Raw genomic sequence first — 6,457 nt, 5'->3', positions numbered from 1 at the left:
TGCTCTGCTAGAATAAAAATTTTTAAAACTTTAGTCATTTAGAGATCATTACCAGATTTACTGTCTTCATAGAGCCTTCTTTAGTAAGAAAATTAGCTCCTAATTTATAGATCAATTTAGTTGTGCCTTTTATATTCTCCAAATAAAATATCTAACAGATCCACATTTTTAATTGTAAAAAATTGTTAAATACCATTTTTTGTTAATTGTTGTACCAAATAAATATTAAAGTTAAAATCGTCAAATCCCAATTAAGTGTTGACATCTTTTTTTAACCATTTTAATACTTGCAGGCAAATGGGATTCTAAACGAATTACCACAGGACTGAATGTAATCCATTGATTATAACTCTAAGAAACAAGAAAGATGCCATTAATTTAGACTAACCTGGAGTTAAGAGCTTATTTTCTACATTTTTATACATATCAGTAATACATTTTTAATTAAGTGAGTTAAATTACAAGTTTTGACTTCTTCAAAATTTTTAACTTATAAGTAGTTTTTAAAAATGGACTAGAATGACTGAATTTACGACTGCCTACCTTTCTAAAATAACACACAAGTAGAGAGTGATTAAGTAGCATATTTGCTATATATTTATATATATATGGAATTATTCTATATATATATATAGAAATTATAAAGTTTAAGAAGACATTCAAAATATGTGACTTCTTGTTATGTTGCTAAAGATATAGCTACTTTTGTTTATATATAAAATTATAACTTTTATATCAGTCACATTGCATTCAAGAATTAAAATTTTGTTTAATTATTTAAATTTAAAAAATGCTTTTCCTGTGGCCCACATCACTAAGAAGTGAGTTTAGTCTAGGTCATAGATAAAAGAAATGTTTTGGTTGTACAAAACTTGGAGAGAAACACTCCTCAACTACATAAAGGCAAATGTCCTTTACCTTATTTCTTTATTGAGACAAGAATTTGAAAGTATGAACATGCTAAATCCCATATGAATCATTTTTATACCATCAATATGATCTTCTGATATAGTGACTGATAACATACATCAGTTCCTCAAACCAATGATCTTTATTGCCCTGAAGTGTGGTCTTCACAGTTAGCATTAGAGTTTGTTCTTACATTAAGCATTTGTTTCCTGAACCACTGAGAAGAGAAAGTTTCATTAGAGATGGAGCCAGCATGTACATGAATAGCCATGTAATGCTTGGTAGAAAGTCTTTCTTGCTCAAAGAATGGGCCCCCAGGCAACAAACTTATCAGGGGTACATGCTTACTTGTGTCTATCTTAAATAATATGGCTTTGGATTTTATTGAATAATACACATTAATTTAATAATGTCTTGGTTAAAGACCAGCTGCTGATTCCTTTAATAATTTCTTAACTCTTAAGTTGCTAAAATCCTTTTATTTTACCACAAAAGGAGATATTTATTTTCACTGTTTGAAAATATTTAAATATAGCTTATTTAAATATAACTCAGAAAGAAAAGCAATAACAACACCCATAATCCTAATACTATGACATAAGCATTGTACATATATGCAAATGTATTTTCAATAGAAATGCTTATACTGACTGCATTATTTTCTAATATGCTTTTAATTTTATGTAAAAGCTGCAATTCAGTATTCAGCAATCCTTTTAATGGTCCAACAATATTTCATTAAATGAAGGTACCATAATGAATAATTCAGTTCTTCACTGTTCATAAATTGACTTTGGTGTTGACCAATTTCAATCAGTTTTCAGTGAATAACATGTGGCTTTGCCCATTTCTCAGATTATATACTAAGAGGAAAGGAACACATGAAGCTCAATTTTTATGTTTATTATCATTTATTTTAAGATTCATAAATTTAAATATATTTTTGCTAGCAGTATATGACTGTCTGTTTTTCTGGTATGTTTTACAACACTTACATATTTCAACATTTTTCACATTTTATAATTTGATAGGTTAAAATAGCATCCAATTCTGTATTTTTAAATTTCTTGATATTAATGATGTTTATTTGTCATTTTCTCTGTACCTTTTCTAACTGTATTTTGTGACTGTGTTTCCTGATTGTATACCCTAGTTTGGTTTGAAGCATATAGTGCTTTCTTTTTTTCTCATTGGTTTATAAAATCATTTAAGGCACAGTAATTGTATAAATTTATCATGAAAAAGATTTTCCCCAAGTTTTATTGGCCTTTTGTTACCATTTGTCCTATTTTGTCATGTCTCAAATTCCTAAGTTACACACCATTGTCTGCCAACTTTATTCTTTATGGTTTACCTTTTTTATGCTTAGACATTCACCGCTCTAAGTATATATAAAATTTGCCTTCATTTTCTACTGTATTTCAATAGTTTTGATGTGTTGTAATTATATGTTCACTTCACCTGGTAATTAATATGTTAAAATGATTATGGAAAAAGAATGTCATTTGGGTTAATAATAAGCCAGTTGATTTAATATTTTTTTTTCTGTGAAATTTATTGTTTCCACATTAAAAGATATTTTTTTTTCAGGGGAAGTATTTTTTTTCTTTTTTAGCCACATGATGATCGTATACAGCTGCCCCAGAGTAGGACACCATCATAAGTCATTAACATGCCATATGAGTTCTGAATAAATAAAAGTACAAAGCCCAAGTTATATACAAATATCTTAGGCAATAATGTTTACAAACCTCTGTACAATAAAACAAATGTAAACAGTAAATGCAGCATGAGAGTATTCAAAGGATGCACAGGGACAACCAGTTTTGGTCAGTCTGCCACCAGGATCTGGCACAAGCCAGCCCCTGGAATCAGTCATTCAATCCTTCCCAATGCAATTGGATGGACCCTCAGAAGAGAAAACAAAAATGTTCTGAAGATGTCATTTAACTACTGAAGGACCAGAAAGCTGGCGAGGAGGTTGCCACCCACCTCTGAGGCACGTGGAGGAGGCAGCAGCACAGGTTCAGCCTGAGTGCCCAGGCCTGGAGGTTCCCGCCACCTGCACTCAGGCGGGTATCTTGCTGCTTTGGGAGGCAAGTGTATGGAATGGTAACTGCTTACGTAAAATCAGAAGGTACAGACAATGTTTCCTAATTCACTGACCTTCCTGACTCTGCCAGATAAAGGTCCAAACTGTGGGGATGGAGTTGGGGGACACATGATCATGAACACTGAAGATGCATGAGTGGGAGCTCAGAAGAAGGGCACATATAAACCTGATTTGGGGAAAAACTTCTAGAAAATTTGAAATGTCCTAAACACAACTAAATCCTATCAGTACAGCAGAGGGGGCTATGAGGCAGGTGTGATGAATGATACTTCTGCCAGTAACCAAGTAATACACGTATGTATCACCTTGTGACCCACAAAAGTGCAATCATGTGAAACCAACGGCACTATGGCAAGAAGAGAAAATAGCCAGTATTGATATCACGCAGAGTCCTGGGTCTGGGCAGGGCCCAGCAGCCACCACTGCATGCAGCCTGCCTCTGCCAGCCATGGGGAGGCAGACGGAAGGGCACAGGGCTGGGCCCAGGCACCAAGGGGTGAGGCGTGGGTGTCCTGGGCTGTTGGAGGAGGGCAGGAGCCCCCACCTGGAAGCCGGGCACTCACACACTGAGAGGCAGCATACCCTGAGCTGACGAGGGACGCGAAGAGCCCAGACCAGGAGGAGGAGGAGCTGGGTCAAAGCCGTTCACTGCCCTTTGTCAAAGAAAGACATGTGCCCTGATCGAGAGAATTTTGTGCCGTTGCTATTCATCACCCCACAGTTAACATTCCCTGAAATATAGGATTTTCGTGATGCTTGGTCCTTTGCAAAATTCCTGCAAGCTGCTAATTTGGATTCTAAAGCCCCCACTTTCCGTAAGAGATCCCCCACGATGTTTAGTGCTGATATCCTAGCAGAAGGAGTTAGTGGACTGGTTCCAAAACCATTTGGTATAGCTTTCGGTGAAGGAAAACTGTTTTCCGTTCCTTTGCCAACAGGAGTGATTGGCAAGGAAATGAAGCCTGGACAGCGAATCCATCTTCTCACAGTCCAACGTGGGAGAACTGGGAGCTGACTTTCGGGTCACTTCCTGTTCTCTTTCCCAAACTGCTAATTCTTGCCTTAAATCTCTTGCTTCATCCTTTAACCTCTGTACAGAAACCAGCAAAGATTCCTTTTCATCCAGTTCACTTTCTAAAAATGCATTTCCTTCAATGGCCTGATTTAGCCTTTGTTCAAAGTCTTCCAGTGAAACTATTGTTGCCCTCTTTGCTCGCTCCAGGTCATCATTGGCCTGTTCCAGCTCTCACACATATTTATGCAACCGCTCTTTAATGGCCCTGGTCTGACTTAAATCATCTTCTAATAGTGAGACCTGCTTTTAGCTGTGCATATTGATGTTCTAGTTTTTCCTTTAATGCCTCCACTTCATATTTCAGTCTTTGGTTATCAGTTTGCAGGTCTCTGTTTCTTTGTTCAGCCTGTACTAACTGTAACTCCAACTCTGCTTCTAATTCTCTGCTTCCCTCTTGGAATTCAACTAGCTCATCATGAGCTTCCTGGAAGCTTTGTTTATACAAGGAAAGTTCCTTCCAATAAGCAGTTTCTTCCTTTAAACTTGAAAAATCTGATATGTCTTCACCATCCATGATCAAGAAAGCCTATGAAATATTAAAGACAAACTCCAATATGTCAAAAGCGCATGTACGCCGCCGCTCGACTGACGTCTCTGCACCGCTGGCCTAGCCAGGCCCTCCCAGCCGCTCAGTTCCGCTCCCCTCCGCAGCCCTGAGCTCCACTCCACGCACCTCCGCACCTGGCTCTTCGATTTATATATTTTAATGTTTAGTATATTTTAGTTGTATATGATAGTGAGGTTCATTTTGACACTTGTAAATGCATACAACAATTTTCTTACATTTCAATCACCGATACTATACCTTTCTCTCCTCCTTCCTCTTTGATCCCCTTCCTCTACTTATTGATCTTCCTTTAACCAACATTTCTTTATTAATTGTTGCATTACAGTAATATATAAAAGTGTAATGCATTGTGGTATACTTATACATGCACATAGCATAATTTGGTCAACTTTATTTCTCAATATTTGTTTCCTCCATCCTTTCTCCATCTTGGTCTTCTGCTTCTACTCTACCCTCTATTCTATTTTTGTCTCTATTCCATTTGTGTGAAATCCCCTTTCTAAATACCTTTTCTCTCTCTATTCTGAATATGAGAGAACATTTAACCTTTGACTTTGAGAGTCTGGCATATTTCACTTAGCATGATGTTCTCTGGTCCCATTCTTTGACCAACTCATGACATAATTTAATTCTTCTTCATGACTGAGTAGAATTACATCACGTATATGTGCCACATTTTCTTTATCCATTCATCTGTTGATGAGCATGTAGGCTGGTTCTGTAACTTGGTTATTGTGGATTGTGATACTATCAACATTGGATTGTGATTCTATCAACATTGATATGCAAAGTATTACTGATTTTAATTCTTTTAGATAAATATCAAGGAGTGGGATACCTGACTGGTTCCATTCCTAGTCTTTTGAAGAATCATCATACTACTTTCCAAAGTGGTTTTTAATTTGTGGTCCCATCAATAATGTAAGTGTATCATTTACCACACATTCTTGCCAACAATTATAATTTGCATTATTGTTGATTGCCATTCTGAGTGGGGTGAGATGAAATTTCAGTATGGATTTTATTTCCATCTCCCTGAATACTAATGATGTTGAACACTTTTTTTCATGTAATTATGAGTCATTTGTATTTTTTCTTTTGAGAAATGTCTTTTAAGATATTTTGTCTGTTTATTAAGTGGGTTATGATATTTGTGTCTGTGTTGTGTGTGTGTGTGTGTATTAAGATTTTTGAGTTCCTTATATATTTGGATTGGTAATTCCCAATTCGAATAGCTAGCAAAGATTTCTCCCATTCTGTAGTCTCTTACTTCTTTTCCTAATTGTTTCCTTCATGGCAGAAGCTTTTTAATTTAATGCTAACCAACTTATTGATTCTTCATTTTATTTCTTGAGGCATCTTATCAAGGAGTCTGGAGTGTTGGCCCTAGTTTCTTCTAGCATTTTCACTTTTCCTGCTCTAATTCCTATGTCTTTCATCAGCTTCAATTTGATTTTGTGCAGGAGAAGTAGGGATCTAGTTTCATTCTTTACATATGGCTATTCAGTTGTTCAAGAACCATATGTAAAAGGCTTTCCTTTTGACAGGCACTGGGGCACACACCTGTAATTCCAGAGATTTGGGAGTCCTGAGGTAGGACACTGCAAGTTCAAGGCCATCCTCAGAAACTTAGTGAGGTCCTAGCATCTTAGTAGAGAGAGACCTGTCTCAAAATAATAATAATAAAAAGGCTGAGGACTTATCTCAATGGTAAAGTGCCCCTGAGTTTAATCCCCAATAAAAAGAAAGAAGGAAGAAGAAAGAAAGAAAGAAAGAAAGAAGAAAGAAGAAA

The 6,457-nt window shown here is 36.2% G+C and overlaps 1 pseudogene; it reads right to left on the bottom strand.

The window, feature by feature from the left end:
* Positions 1–3,581: 3,581 nt before the first annotated feature.
* LOC124975889 (nuclear distribution protein nudE-like 1) lies at positions 3,582–4,611 on the bottom strand (annotated as a pseudogene).
* Between the last annotated feature and the right edge of the window lie 1,846 nt (positions 4,612–6,457).

The sequence above is a fragment of the Sciurus carolinensis genome, unplaced genomic scaffold, assembly GCF_902686445.1.
Source record: "Sciurus carolinensis unplaced genomic scaffold, mSciCar1.2, whole genome shotgun sequence".
NCBI classification, from domain to species: Eukaryota; Metazoa; Chordata; class Mammalia; order Rodentia; family Sciuridae; genus Sciurus; species Sciurus carolinensis.
Note: the sequence above shows the minus strand (reverse complement) of the source record. Positions and strands in the feature narration are given on the sequence as shown.